Below are 16,700 nucleotides of genomic sequence, written 5' to 3' on the forward strand. Positions count from 1 at the left end.
CATTTTTTTCCCCTACTACTTTCCCAATACCTTTTTCTACTGCAAACTACATTTTCCTCCTGGTGCTATAATCCACCCTGGGACATCTCTTTGCAGGCCACTGCATTATCTCTTTTGGTTATAATTTGCTTGCCTGTACTGTTACTACATTCTGCCATCACCCGCACTTGTCCAGTATCTGTATCTTCTCAGCCAGGATGCCTATGGGTCCATATCTGGCAGATTTGGTTTCCTCAGGGTGCCCACGCCCAACCCCACCCCACCACTCACTAATATACTATAGTGGGATTTATAGCTGACATTTTATTTTTGTCTTCTGTATGTCTTATGTCGTTTTTTGTTCTTCTATTATTCTCTTATAGTTTTCTTTTACATTAAGTGAATATTTTCAAATATAACACCTTAATTTTTAATATTTTTCCCACTAAATTTTTTAAAAGTTATTTCCTTAGTGGTTGCTCTAGGGCTTACCATATACATCTTACCTCATCAGAGTCTGCTTCAGATTTATACTAACAATTTCGATGAAATACAGAAACGTTATACCTATATAGCTCTATTCCCTTTCTCCTTTCAATGCTCTTATTGTTACATATATCTATATATGTTATAAAGCCCACAATGCATTGTTATAATGATTACCTCATATGACTTTATGTATTTTAAAGAAGTTGAGGGGAGAGCAATGATATACTTAGAGCCTTTGTTATTTAACCTTCGTATTTGGTTCTCTTCATTTCTTCCTGTGGATTCAAATCACCACTTGGAGTCATTTCCTTAGGCCAAATGCAGCTTTGCAACCTACTTCCTTTGTGTTATTACTAGCAAATATATTACACTTCCATATATTATAGGCTCAGCAATATAACTATATGTATAGTACTTTAGATAATGCTATTTAAATCAGTTAATGAAGAAAAAGAGGAAGTATACGCCTACACTGTCTTTTATGGTTACATAATTATCTTCACTTGTGCTCTTGGTTTTTTCCTGTGAATTTGAATTACGATCTGGGTTCAGTTGCCCCTAACCTGAAGAACTTCCTTTAGTGTTTCTTATAAGGTGGGTGTGCTAGCAGCAAGTTCTCTCAGTGCTTGTTTATTTGGTTATGTCTTTATTTCACCTTCAGTTTTTGAAAGAAAGCTTTGCTAGGTTCACATTTATTGGTTGACAGTCTTTTCTTTGAGAACTTTAAATATGTTATCTCACTGTCTTCTGGCTGCCATGGTTTCTGATGAGAAGTCAGTTGTTAATCTCATTGGGTTCCTTGTAAGTGAAAATTCATTTTTCACTTTCTGCTTTCAGTATTTATACTACGATCTGTCTTTTCTAGAACTCCTTACATTTATTCTACTTGGAGTTTGTTGAGACTCTTGGGTTCGTGAATTAAAGTTTTCAAACATTATTTCTTAGAATATTTTTTTCTATTTTTTCTACTCCTTCCTCTCTCACCTCTCCTTCCAGCACTCTCATTATGTATGCTGAGTCATCTAATGGTATCCCACATTTCTCTGAGGATCTCTTCATTTTTCTTTTTTTGCTGTTGTGCCTTCTAATGAATCTTTCTTTTCAGTTTTTGTACTTTCCAAATCCAGAATTTACATTTGTTTTTGTTTTTTTAAATAATTTCTACCTCTTTATTGATATTCTCCATTTAATGAAATATTGACGTTTTTAATCTGTTTTCACAGGCAGTTTCTTTTGCCTTGTGAAACTGGCTATTTTAGGTAATACATTGTAGTGAGTCTGGGTACTGGTTGATCTCCTTTCCCTTCCCTAGGGGTTGGTTATTGTTATTTGCTTGTTTATTTGTTTAGTGACTGAATTATTTTGGTGAAGTCTGTTCTATCCTCTCAGCCCATAGTGTAAAGCCTCTGATATTGCTCCTCAGATGGTGCAGCCTTGGGCATCTGCACAGTCACCTTGGGAGGACAGTATTTTGCAGTCCCTTTAACTGTCCCTGTCCCTGACCACACCCAGCAGTTAAGTTCCATTAATTGCTGGCTGATTGCTCTGTTGCTGTCAACAGTGCCCTGGGACACAAATTTCTCCACAGAGTGATCCAATTAAACTCAGGCTCCTTTATAGAGATAGTTTTTGAGTTCAGTTTTTGAGATCTGTCTGATCCCAGGAAGGCTCTTAGTTGTCTGTTTCCTTGGCTCTGGCAAGTAAACTAGCTGGCCTATGACTTAGCTTATATCTCGTATGCATCTACCAGTTGACTCTGAATTGCTTTATAGCACAACCTCCATTGTTTTGAGGATGTCATTAGGCTTGAATATCCCCACAGTCTATTGCAAATGAAGTCAGCTTCTTTGGGAAGAGATTCTAACCTCTCTGTTTTATGGCCTACTTCTTCCTCTGGGCCAATGCTCTGGAGCTGGAGGAGGGGACAGTGGCATACTTCTGAGTGACACCTATGCTTTCGGAGCTGGGTGCTTGGCAGAGTGGGGTCCTGCCATAGCCTCTGGTCTATTTGGCTTGCCTCTCCCTGAATGGAACCTCTGCTTTACACATGAGCTGGTGATTAGGGCCCCAGTATTTTTAGCATGCTGCCCCCAAGGTAAAGTCCCTATTTCTCAAGTCTGGGCTAGGCTAAAGAAGAGAATATCGGCCTCTCAGTTGCACCTGCTTGAAGCTTAGGCTCTGTAACTGGTATCTGGGGGCAGAAACGGAGATTGTTAAGTCCTGCCCCTCCCAGGAAGATACAGTAGCCCTCCAACTGGGAGCTGGGAGGACAGGCAGCTCTGTGTTCTTTTCTGCACCCACCTGAAGAAGAGTTTGCTCCAAGCTGAACTGGGAAGAGGGAGCATAGGAGTAGGCTGTGGTTCAAACACCGCAGACTCTTCCTGTTCTTACCAAGTTTTAGTTAAGTTTTCTTCAATAAATGTTTTTTCATTTGTTGTATGCCGTTGGTACCATTTCCAGAGACTTTAGTGTTTTGGTTTTTGTTTTTTAAGGATTTTCACTAATTTTACTGGGAAGCAGATCCACAGAGCTCTCCATGTTGCCATGCTGGAAATGGAAACTTTATATACTTCTTGACTTAGTCAACATATCAGTTGTATTTCTCCAAGGAATAAAAGCCTTGTTATACACTGTAATGTTCCTTAATCCTGATATCTCTTGACTCTATCATTGATCAAGAGTGATGAACAAAAACAATGTCCTGCTCATTTTGATCAGCAGTGAGAGTTATGTTTGAAAAGTATTAATGTGCTTTTCTATTTTTCTTTCTGAACATAATAATCTCCAGCCTAGTCTACCTGGGGCATTCATTTGCTAGTAGAGACTTCAGAATTTGATGCAGAATGAAAATAAAATGGCTAAGGTAACATTCAGCTCCCTTCTCAAAAAACTGGATTTTGGAACCCCACAGTACGATGAGAGTCAGGATTAACTGAGGGAGAAAAGACATTCCAAATTTCTTTTCCTTACCATTTAGAATATCAAAAAAGAAGAACAAACAAACCCATAAAGATCACTCCTTCTGTCCACTTCTTTCCCCAATCTATGTGGGAAGTTAAACATGGGAGTTTATTTTTAGATAAGTGGCAAGAAAAGGAGCATTTGGGGAGAAGAAGTGGAGATAAGTTTTCAGATACATCTGGATTTCCACCTTCTGAGGAGAAGCATTGGGAGGGAGGAGTGTTAATAAACCAAGAAAAAAGATGAGCACAGGAACCACTGAACCACATTCCTTATTTGGGAATCTACGGAGACCACTATGCAACAGGTCTCACTCACCACAAGGCAACAACCCAGCTTCGTTGGGAGTGGTTGGCATAAAACAGAGAGAAGAACCAGTGAGTGCTCCTAAGCCTCCATCAGATCATCTGAGGCATGGAAACTCAATTGAGAGCCAGTCTGCCACAGGGTCTGCTGTGGTGGATAAAAGGACTACATGGCCTGGGCTGGACATGGACTTCTAGGCCAGGGGTTGAACAGAAGGCAGGGCATTGACTCAAGTTCTAGAAACAATGAAAGCCGAGAAGAGACCAAGTCATCAAGAGCAAAATGGCCCATGCTTCCTGGAGACATTGCCAAGCCAAAAGAACAGACACAAGTTCACCAGCTCCATGCTGTAGCACTGGGTGCCAGTGCCCAGGTGGATAAAGATCAGGGCAGAGAGGAGCAGATGTCAGCCAGCATACTGCCAAGGACTTGACCGAGGCCAGAGTCCCTCTCATCCCTCTCTACTCCACCAAGGCCATGAGATCATGTAACCTCATCTCTCTCCCCTCCAGTTTGGCCATGATCTCAGGGAGAGAAGCAGGTGAGAGTGAGGTTCTATAAGGGTTGGAGCATTTCCAGTCAATTTTAACTGAACATACCAACTGAGACTGTTTACAGTAAGAGACTGCACTCAGGTTTATTGCATACCTTTTTTCTATTTTCCCCTAATAGCGAATAGTATTACAGACAGCTGAAGACAAAATAAAGGAGGTGCATTGTCTTTGCACTTCTGATTTTTAATTTGAGTAAATTCTGTAACAACACTGCAAGAACAATAATGTTTATGAGTGTCACATAAACACTGAGTTATGCACATAATACATAAAATTTTTTTCTTTACCTCCTCTTTTTTCTTCTCAGCAGAGTAGGCACTTTTCAAATATATATTTTTGGCTGGCCAGCACCCAAACACCCTCTTTTAGAGGAGAGTATACCAAAATAGATCAAAGTAAAGTCACAGCCTCCCCTAATATTATGGAAGCCAGGCTGAGCAGTTATTCCTCTGCCTGACCCTCACAGCTAATTCAGCGCATGTAACCGAGGCCTGCCTAGTGGACCCCTTTAAAGCTCAAGGGAGCACCGTCAAGGTGCAGGGAGAAGTAGAGGTTTTCAAGGCAGCAGTGACAACAGAATTTAAATCCTGAGCCTAATGGCAGTGCCCAATGACAGGAAGTCCAGGAGGTCCAGGTCGTCTTATCAAGCTGATCAAGTTCAGAGGCATCACCTTGCTGTGTTAGCTGCTGTCTCTGTCAGCTCAGACTGCCACAGCGAAATGCCATAGACTGAGAGGCTTAAAAAACAGAAATTTATTTTCTCACGGTTCTGGAGGCTGGGAAGTCCAAGATCAAGTTACCAGCCAATTGAGTTTCTCGTGAGAGCCCTCTTCCTGGCTTGCGGAGGCCTCCTCACTGTGTCCTCACATGGCCTTTGCCTGGTGCGTGCACACAGAGAGAGAGAGAGAAACAGATCTCTCTCCCTTCCTCCTCTTATAAGGCCCCAATCCTATCAAATTAGGATTCTGCCCTGATGACCTCATTTAGCCTGAATGATGACCTCATTTTAGCCTAAAAGCCCTATTTCCAAATATAATCACATTGGGGGTTAGGGCTGCCTTCTATTTCTGACCTAATTCTTTAACTTTTAAAATCCATTCTATGAAGTATCTAATATCTTTCCCACAAATCCCTTTTCTGTTTAAGTTAACCAGAGTTAGTTTCTATTGTCCGCAACCATGAACCTAGACTGATTAGAAATTAGTACCAGAAGACAGTCACTCAGGAAATTGGTGTTGGTTATTCGCCCTAATAAGGGCTAAAGAAAATGAAAACTCAGAGTTTAGAAATGGGAAGCTGTCAGCCGTAACAAATCGCTAGATAATTTTTCTTCTGCGGTGATCTTTAATGAAGTGTCCACTGAAAAGGATTTAAGGGATCAAATTATCACTGCCATTGAAGAGTGTGAAGGGCATGAAGAATTTAAAGATGCTATAGGGTGAGGTGGCTGCTTCTAATGAGACTGGACAGCTTAAAGAAGAGAGGACAAGCTCAAATCTCTATATTTTAGCTCAAGGCATAGACCCAGGACATTTCTCTGGTTGTGATAAATGTCTTCATAAATGTCTGCAAAACTCAAATGCAAATTTAAAATTCTGTGGGTGCCTGGATAAAGTCCATTGAATTTCCAGCCTTACCAAGTCACTTATGTGAAAGTGATAGTACTGATCAGGAAATAGTGAAAAGTTGAATATACAGGAGAATACGGAGGCCTGGAAGTACACCCCCCCACACACACACCAAGCCACACTCTATACCAAGCCTTGCTTGACAGCCAAAGAAGACCCACCTCATTTCTCTTTGCATCTTCATCTTATATCAGGGTTGAGCCAGAGAGCTGGCTTTACCTACAGACCTTGATCATCTCACCTTCAGCACAGGGCATCATGCTAGCAAGACCTGAACAGTAAGCTGGATTGGTACCTTCAGTACCTTGTTAAGACACAAGTAGGCTACAGGATGGGAGAAAAGTACTTGAAAATATAGAGATCTGCTACTTCAGGAAAGTTGCTATGGGTCTAGTGATCATAAACTCCAAAGTACATGGCAAATATCTTGTTTCTCTAATAGTAAGAGTTGTCATGCTTGGTGGGCCATTCTGGCTTTTGCAGGTCACATATTCAACATTTGCATGTACTTATTCAACCCATTTACCAGGTGACTCAAAAGGCTTCTACTTTTACATGGTTATATTACCTAGAAATTTTGGTCCAGCAGATCCAATGATGCCCAAAGTGTCTGTGGAAAATCAAAGAGCTCTAAAAGGGAAGTACAAAACAGGTCCCTAGATTTTAGAGCAACAGTGTAGCCTCTTTACTATGTTACTAGCCTTTTGAGGGATAGGTGTTGGTTTGCCCAACAAGCAGACCCAAGTAGAGATACCAGGTGACTATGGAAAATATGCATTATGAACTGGAGCACTATCTGATCCATCTGGCCAGAAATCTGGCCAGGATCAGGTGGATCCACCGCTAGCTCGCTCATCAGCGAGGGCTATATACTGAGTTGTGACAAGCAATCTCCCTGAGCCCGCTGCTCTCACTCTCATGTTCTTACTCCTGCGGCAATGCCACTCCTCCTGCAGCCTAAAGAGAAGTGTTGGGTGACTAGCTGTCTGAAAACATTTGAGCCTGGACTCTGGAAATTTCTAAGTGATAGGCTGGCAAAAGCCAGAAGTGGACGGCTGACAGGACACCTCCATTTAGGCGTAGGCCTAAAGTTCAGTGGAGAAGAAAAACCACTACAATTCCACTTGGATGAAAAGAGTTTTGATCAGCATATCTCGTTGCCCACTTGAGCTGGAAGAGTAGACTGTTTGAGAAAACAGTCTAGCTAAAACTAAGCCATGAGCAATGACTGAAAGGTCACATGTAGAGGCTACCAATGGCAAAAGACTTAGGAAAGAGGTATATGGTAGGACCTTCCAACATAGACTTACAGTGACAGAATATTTATGTACAATCAAAAGTTATGCACTGTGTAACTAATAACGACTGACTGTATAGCACAGGGAATGCCACTCAATACTTGTAATGGCCTAAATGGGAAAAGAATTTTAAAAAGAGTGGATGGGGGGCTTCCCTGGTGGCGCAGTGGTTGAGAGTCCGCCTGCCGATGCAGGGGACACGGGTTCGTGCCCCGGTCCGGGAGGATCCCGCATGCCGCGGAGCGGCTGGGCCCGTGAGCCATGGCTGCTGAGCCTGCGCGTCCGGAGCCTGTGCTCCGCAACGGGAGGGGCCACAACAGTGAGAGGCCCGCGTACCGCAAAAAAAAAAAAAAAAAAGAGTGGATGTATGTATATGTATAACTGATTCACTTTGCTGTACACCTACAACTAACACAACACTGTAAATCAACTATACTCCAATAAATTTTTTTTTTAGAAAATTTATGCACTGTGAAGGAGGCTTCTAATAATCAGGTGGAAGAGTGGATACATTCTATTCTACAATGCCAGTCATTCTCCTGTGTCCAGCTGTACAAGTACTTGCTCAATGGACTCATAAAGTATCTATAGCTACAAGTATGTACAGCTAGGCCATACAAGGACACAGTTGCCCCAACTCAAGATGCCTTGGCTACTTGCTCAACCAGAGATCAACTGAAACTCCCAATATTGAACTATTTCTCAAAAGAAGGACCAGCCAGGTTGATCACATTTTTCTGTTGTGTAGTGGGGAATCCAATTGTCTTCACTAGAATAAATGCTTATTCTGGATTTTTTTCCCCCTGCTTGGCATTCTTCTCCTAGGTTCACTGGTCACAGACTTACTGAAAATATTACATACTGTAAGTTTGGGCTGTGTTCTTGACAATTAGCTTCTCTGCCTGTTTTCTGAGCCTGCCTTTTCAACCTTCAGGTTGATTCTGTGATTTACATAATATCCTTCTACTCAAACTCTTTCCTGCTTAAGTTAACCATAGTTTATAGTGTCTGAAACTATAAATTCTGGCGCACCTCCTCCCATGTCTTACTCTTTGACCTACTTCTCTTTCATTTCTTCCATCATCTGGCTCATAAGGCGAACAGTTGAGGCAACTCTATGACCTAAGCCAGGTCACCCATTCATTCCCACACCAAACATCAGGCACTATGCAGGCACTAGTGATACACAGAATCAATGTGTCTGTTACCAGGGATGAGGACCTATGAGAAGGGATGCCTTGGAGATCAAGGAAACTGGATATGTAAATGAACTTGGGAGAAGCAATCAGTGATCTATGATTACGTATTAACTTGATATTAGGTCTATAATTTGGATATTAGTTCTTTCTTCAGTAAAACATGCTTAGATCATCTACCTGCAATGTGTGAGCCTTGGAGTCAGACAAAAATCTCACAGCCCCTTTTGCGTTAATATGAGCTTCCAGGTCCTTAGCTTCAGTTAAGCTTCTTATTCATCTTTCTGCTCTGAAGAGGTTTTCAAAGATACCTTCCAGTTGTATGAAAAACTAAAGGGATGGAGTCATCGAAACAATATTAGAAGGACAATGTTTTTATTTTATGCAAAATCTTTTACTTTTGAATGCCATGACTTTACAAAGCACATTAACCCTTGATGGCCTAGAGACTGTGATATGTTGTTTAATTGATTCACTCATGTTTAAACAAAATTCTCAAACCATCTTCCTAAAATATAAGTTTGTTTTCTAGTACAATACTGTAGCCAAGATATAATCCTATACTGAGCCTAAAGTTCACAGGATGCTCTAGGGCTAGTCTTCTCAATGGCCCTCCCCTCGCTATAGACCTGTAGATTACAGAGGTATAGTAAATAAGACAGTGCCCACCGGCACCAAGTCTTGCTCTGCATTTTATCTTTTTATTACATTTCTGGTTTCATTTTGAGTTGTCATTAAGCACCCTTTTGTTTTTGTTTTTGTTTGCGGTACACGGGCCTCTCACTGTTGCGGTCTCTCCCGTTGCGGAGCACAGGCTCCAGACGCGCAGGCTCAGCGGCCATGGCTCACAGGCCCAGCCACTCCGCGGCATGTGGGATCTTCATGGACCGGGGCATGAACCTGTGTCCCCTGCATCGGCAGGCAGACTCTCAACCACTGCACCACCAGGGAAGCCCCCACCCTTTTGTTTTTTTATTGGAAGGAATATTTTGGCTAAAATGAGCTTATTTGACTGAGATTTGATTGTACCATCTCTGGCACTCTCACTAAGTACTTTTTAAAAATAAATTAACTTTTAGCATGAGGCTTCTCCTTTGGAATATCAAGACCAGCTACAGTCTAAGCCAATATCTATTTTAGTGTCTAATATAAATCAAGAACTCAACCATGAAAGCTCTCCTCACCAATAGCTGGAGAGGTGGTTGAGAGATAGAGAAAACTATTTTTTTTTTTTTTTTTTTGCGGTAGGCGGGCCTCTCACTGTTGTGGCCTCTCCCCCTGCAGAGCACAGGCTCCGGACGCACAGGCTCAGCGGCCGTGGCTCACGGGCCCAGCCGCTCCGCGGCATGTGGGATCCTCCCAGACCGGGGCACGAACCCGTGTCCCCTGCATCGGCAGGCGGACCCTCAACCACTGCGCCACCAGGGAAGCCCGAAAACTATTTTTTTTTTAACTAGAAAGTTTTGTCTATTTGATACAAATAATACCTAAAAAGTAATGTCTGAAATGTCTATGTTCCTTAGATAGCCCCCCACCCTTTTTTTTTTTTTTTTTTGTCTTTCAAGAGTCTTGCCAAGATGATATGAGATTAACATTGTTAAAGAAAACTAATATCCCAGGAGAGGATCCCTGATCTTGTTAACAACAGGCCTGGAGGCTCTACAGTTTGTTCTGAGAGAGGATTAACACTTTAACCAAGTGTAAAAAGGGAAATAGTAGGCATATTCTAAGGAAGCAAATTGTGGCAGATGTCACTATCTCTCTGGAATAGTGTCAGTTCTTATCTTAAAAACAGAAGCTAAAAATAAGATTAGGTGTGTCATCTTCAGTAGGGGGTTTTAATTTGCATTCAGATGCCACCATGGATTGTCACAAGACACATGGTTGTTCTTTAAATAGTAAGTTCAGAGAAAGTGTGTTAAGGTCCAGGAAACTGAGATCCAGTTGGAGAGTCAAGGTTATGACACCATACCCTGTTTTCTCTCAAGTCATCTCCAGGTGTTTCAGGATTGGCTTCCATTGGGAAATTATATCTCTAAGAACTGTCTGATTTCAAACTTTAGGTTCCAAATAAATATTTCCACTTAGATCCTACGGTAGATGTCTTTATTGGGCAACTTTGTATCAAAGAATTATGTTCTTGGGACCACCAAGGTGTAGGAGGCCTTAGAATTCAACTATCTGAAGTTTAGAACTCAAATATTTTTTTAAATGAATTATTTATTTATTTTTGGCTGCGTTGGGTCTTCATTTCTGTGCAAGGGCTTTCTCTAGTTGCGGTGAGCGGGGGCCACTCTTCATCGCAGTGCATGGGCCTCTCACTATCGCGGCCTCTCTTATTGTGGAGCACAGGCTCCAGACGCGCAGGCTCAGTAGCTGTGGTGCACAGGCTTAGTTGCTCCGCGGCATGTGGGATTTTCCCAGACCAGGGCTCGAACCCATGTCCCCTGCATTGGCAGGCAGATTCTCAACCAATGCGCCACCAGGGAAGCCCTAGAACTCACATCTTAATTCTGATCTCTCATCACTTCATGCAGAAGGACAGGGGAGCAGCAGAAGTGTAGATAACTAACAAGGAGGTCATACACGGTCTTTAGAAGTCCTTTGGGCAGCATGAAGACAGGGTAGAAGGAGTGAATATTCTAGTCTCTGAACTGCGGACCATGAAGGGAGAACCCAGAGGGGTTCTCACAACTGCCTCTAATATGACAGGGTGAGGCTTACTGGAGGACTTATCCTGCTGGGGGTACAACTTGGATTCTGTCCAATCATCTAACACTTGCTTGGATATGGCTGACTTCACAAAAAGGAGGAGCATCTACAAAGTCATCATTTACCTAGAGGAGTTCTCTACATGTCAGGGAGGTTTCCTCACCCAAGCCCCTCTGCCCAGCCATGGTAAAGTGGAGATCAGCCTGGCTTGTGGGTCTCAGCATCTGACCTGCATCATGAGGGGTCATGGTAGACCTGAGCTGTCCAATTCAAAAGCCACTAACCCCCTGAAGTTATTGAGCACCTGAGATGTGGCTAATGCAACCAAAAAACTACATTTTAAAATTTAACTTTAATTAATTTAAGTTTAAACTTAAAAACAAATATTTGATCCAATTATTGAATAGCTTTCAAATATGTTTGGAACAACAGTGATATATGAACTTAATTTTTCAATTGTAAATTTTATGAAATCTTATTACAGTTCAAGTATTTCCAAGGAAAATTTAGTGTTTGAATTGGGATATGCTGTGTCAAATACAAACCAAATTTTGAAAATTTAATATAAAAAAAAGAATGTACTGTATCTCATTGATAATTTTTATATTGATTATACGTTGGAATAATAATTGTTAAACATACTGGGTTAAATAAAACATTACTAAAATGAATAATGGCTCATTATGTTTTTATTGGGCAGTGCTGGACTAGTTTATCCTGGGAAACTATCTCTATATTTGCAGCATCTATACTGAATATATGCCGGAGAGGATGGGAAGACAAGGTAGAAATTCCCCTCAAGCAGCCAAGAATTCCCCTCAACCTTCCTGCACACCTGTTCCAAACTCAAAGTACTTTCTAAACAGTATCTCTGCACAGTACAAACTTGGTGACTGCTTTGCTCTTTCCTGGGCCAAGCCAGGTGGCCTCGGTGACTTTCTCCTTCAGTTCTCATAACTGTGTCATGTTCATGGCAGTAACGCCTGCACCAGCCTGGGGACGGAAATACGGGCCTGGTGGAAATAGAAACATTGAACTCCCCTCCTTACACACTCTCATGACTTTTCCTTAAAAACCCCATAAAACCAGTGTAGCCTTAATGCATGGATCATATTCCATCCTCCCCAGAATACAATGAGCATCTTCTCTTCTTTCTTATTCGTCTAGAATCATTTCATTCTTCATTTCTTCCACTGATATCTATTGAGCCCTTTCTTTGTGCCAGGCACTGTGTTGGGCAAGGAGGTAAAGAACACACACCTTCTAAATGTCCATCAATGGAGGAATGGATAAAGAAAATGTGGTACATATATACAATGGAATATTACTCAGCCATAAAAAAGAACAAAATAATGCCATTTGCAGAGACATGGATGGACCTAGAGACTGTCATACTGAGTGAAATAAGTCAGACAGAGAAAGACAAATATCATATGATATCGCTTATACGTGGAATCTGAAAAAAAAAGGGTACAAATGAACTTATCTACAAAACAGATATAGAGTTACAATGTAGAAAATAAACTTATGGCTAAAAATATTTTAAACATAAAAGTAAAACAGGGGGAGGGATAAATTGGAAGACTGGAATTGACATATACACACTACACACTACGATATATAAAATAGATAACTAATAAAGACCTACTGTATAGCACAGGGAACTCTACTCAATATTCTGTATTGAGTAGAGAATGGCCTACATGGGAAAAGAATCTAAAAAAGAGTGGATATATGTATATGTATAACATATTCACTTTGCTGTACACCTGAAACTAACACAACATTGTAAATCATCTACATTCCAATAAAAGTTAAAAAACAAAACACACTGGCTTCCCTGGTGGCGCAGTGGTTGAGAGTCTGCCTGCCGATGCAGGGGACACGGGTTCGTGCCCCAGTCCGGGAAGATCCCACATGCCACGGAGCGGCTGGACCCGTGAGCCATGGCCGCTGAGCCTGCTCGTCCGAAGCCTGTGCTCCGCAATGGGAGAGGCCACAACAATGAGTAGCGCGTACCGCAAAAACACACACACACACACACACACACACACACACACACCCCAGGCCCTCAAGGAGATCCAATCTAAAAGGAAGACATTTAAATAACAATTAAATATATTAAATAAATTAAATAATAGCTTGATAAGGGGAAGATGGACTATGCCCATGGTACGAGGAGAGACATCAACCATAAGTGGACCTACCAAGGAGCTGTCCCTTGGTTTTGGTCTGGAAGGAAGGCAAACAGGAGAGATGGCATTCCAGGCGGGAGACAGTAAGTACAAGCGTGTGGAGGCATGAGGCTGCATGGTGCCTTGGAAAATGCAAGTGGGTTGGTCTCTCTTGGATATAAGAAACAAGGCATAAGAGGGAAGTCAAGGGGGGGGTGGCCAACACGGGGCCACTAAGTTCCCATTTATAAGATATCACGGGGGCTTCCCTGGTGGCGCAGTGGTTAAGAATCCACCTGCAAATGCAGGGGACACGGGTTCAATCCCTGGTCCGGGAAGATCCCATATACCGCGGAGCAACTAAGCCTGTGCGCCACAACTACTGAGCCTGCGCTCTAGAGCCCATGAGCCAAAACTACTGAAGCCTGCCTCCTAGAGCCCATGCTCCACAACAAGAGAAGCCACCGCAATAAGAAGCCCACGCACCACAACGAAGAGAAGCCCCCCTCGCCGCAACTAGAGAAAGCCCGCGCACAGTAATGAAGACCCAACGCAGGCAAAATAAATAAAATTTAAAAAATAAATTAATTAAAAAAAAAGATATCACAAAGAGAAGAGGAAGATCAGAGAACTCTTCAAATGATCAACAGGTTATGTAAGTTTCCTCCTCCACTCTCCAGATTGGCTTATATTTTTCCAGCAAGTTAAGAAGTTCTCATTCTCCTAGGGGTCACTGCAGAACCTGGTGCTTCTAAGATGTCTGGCCTCATTCTTGTCATTCAACAGCATCTGCTGGGAGCCTAGAATGGGCCAGTCACTTTCCCACTATAATAAAGATGCAGAAGACTGGCTTCCTAACGAACCTCAGGACCTCACGGTCAGTCCAGCAAGATATTAATAACACAAAGCAGACGTAGTTTGGAAGGGAACCATTATTTTTTTCCTTTCTTAGGACCTGGGAATAAGAAGCACGTGTTTAAAGTGTTTTGGAGATAGAGATATCCTGCTCCCCAAATCACTGTTACCTATTCTCAGCCTTCTTTCTCTGCAACTAATGACCTAAGCAGAGAGGGAAGATCTAAACTTGTATTGAAAAACCAGTGTTTGTGCGGACCTCATTCCTAAATCTCCAGGGCTTAAATCATTCTCTGGACTGTTTCTCATACATAACAGGTCATTATGATCACAAATTAAGAGAATGTTCATTATAGTACATAGTAGAGAAGAGAAGCTTAAGCTTGGGCAAGTCCAAAGTACCTTCCCTTTCATTTTCAAGAGGAAAATGAGAACATGTCAAAAACTGAACACATAAGAACTCCATTAGATGTAGAACAGATCAATGTTCTGAGATCAACAGTTTGAATATTGTTCATAATGACTTCAAAAATAATCAGCGTTCCTTCATACACTGTGGGCAATAATGAGCTAAAACAGATCTTATACGCACCACAGCTTTACGTATTATCCATCCAAGAGCCTCACTGTGTCATGAAATTCAGTAGTTCATTGTTTCCTGACCCTGAACGGCTGCAGTCGTCATGAAAACACTGCCATGGCCCAAGCTCCCAAATTGGAAGCCAGTCCAAACCTGCCACGTGGTAGAGCCTCCCCACTTCACTCAGCAGGTGAAAGGCAAGCATGGGGCACCCCCCGTCAGCCAGGGGCTGGACGACACCGGGCAGCCAGAGGTCAAGGAATCATCTATGCTGAGAGGATGATTTGCTGAACTCAAATCCAAAGTTCTTCCTGTCTAAACCCATCGGGGATTGCTTTACTGTCTAGAGCTACGGTAGCTCACTTTGAGTTCAAATCTGTATTGTGGAATTTGAACCATCAAAACACCCATCACCATAAAAAAGCTCTGTGAGTCCTGTTAACAAAACAGAAAGAACTTCTGCCAAGAGCTGAGAAATAAATTCCTTCTTTCATGCTGCTTGGACCACAGCATAATGAGGGCTCCCAAGCTCTCTCTGCAGTAATAAAATGGAATGCCCAGGCTTCTCCTTTTGATGTGTTCCAGTTTAAAAGTTTAGAGTTGATGCCTTTTCATCCTTAATTTATCTTCCCTTGTAAATATTTCTGTACCATTTCCAATATCTAAAGTCTACACATTTCCAAAAAATAATTCATTCCTTCTCCTATTTCAGTTGTATAACTCTATGTTATGGGTCAAATTTGGGGCTAAATAAACATACCTCAGGCTACAGCTCTGCAAATACCTCTGGCAGCAAATTAACTCAAACAAATGTTTTGGTTGGGTGACGAGGTTATTTTTAATGATCTTCCTGATCTGCCCAGAGGCCCAAGGATAGACTAGGTGAACTCCCAAAGGCTTTTCTAACTTTGTATTTTCTGCCACATTAATATACAGTTCTCAAGTTCATTGAAATAGTTGGTTTAAAATTTTACCACCAGAGGGTGCTACTTGTCTGCTTCTAAAATTCATTTCTTATCACGTGAAAAACAGAGGCCCTGCTACCAAAGAATCATCACCACGCCAGACAGCATTTACCCAAGAAAGGTTTTCAGAAGGCCTGTAGGCAGCGCTCTACTTCAAGGAATCCAATTTCACTTGTCTTGATGTTATGTGTTTAAAACCAAAACTGAAAAGCTCTGTAACTTGCGCAAACCAAAGTGCACTGATTTATATATGCTGTAAACCAAGCACGGAATGCGAATCATTTTTCATTTTCATGGCTTTTGTTCAGTATTTACTACACAACAACAATGAACCCAGAATGCTAACAGCCTCTTCACCACACCAGACAATAAAATAACAAAGTAAAAAGAGAATCTGCTTAGCTATAAAAACAGTGCTATATTCTCTAACAATGCAACCTTCACTTATCCTGTTTTAAGTGCACACATCTCCTGCTTCTGCTTTGGAGTAATTTTGCTTTGGTGTAATTTTTGACTTCTAGGAAGCATTTTGATTGATTAGCTTCAACTTCTCTTATTAGTGTATTTTCACAATTTATTGGGATTTGCACATACATTTTCCACTTGCTATTTTCGGATATGCACGAAGGAGGCATGGAGTTAATTCCCATTCACCCACATGGAGATCGCATGGGAAGTCTTTTTAAATCGTGGTATATTCTAGCGTGTTGCCATCTGAATCAGCAAAGCAAGTCAGGGGTCAGCAAAGTTTTTCTGAAAAGCACCAGATTACAGTAAAGATTTCAGGCCATGTGAGTCATAAGTACTCAACCCTACCACGTAGCAAGAAAGCAGTCATATAGACATGCAGGACTGGATATGGCTGTATTCCAAAACACTTTAATTTGAGGAATACGTGGTTGGCTACAGTTTGCTGACTCCTGCAAATGCTGAATCTTGATGTACACACTCTTCTTATCAATAAAATTCAGAGAAGTTTCTATTACATTATCCTTTGATGATT

At 41.7% G+C, this 16,700-nt stretch overlaps 1 protein-coding gene across 13 annotated transcripts in view; it reads right to left on the reverse strand.

The window, feature by feature from the left end:
- The window catches only part of DYNC1I1 (dynein cytoplasmic 1 intermediate chain 1), a 484,637-nt gene that overhangs the window by 227,845 nt on the left and 240,092 nt on the right, over positions 1 to 16,700 (reverse strand). The window lies entirely within an intron of this gene.

This window comes from Mesoplodon bidens (assembly GCF_964165515.1).
Source record: "Mesoplodon bidens genome assembly, chromosome: 9".
NCBI lineage: Eukaryota > Metazoa > Chordata > Mammalia > Artiodactyla > Ziphiidae > Mesoplodon > Mesoplodon bidens.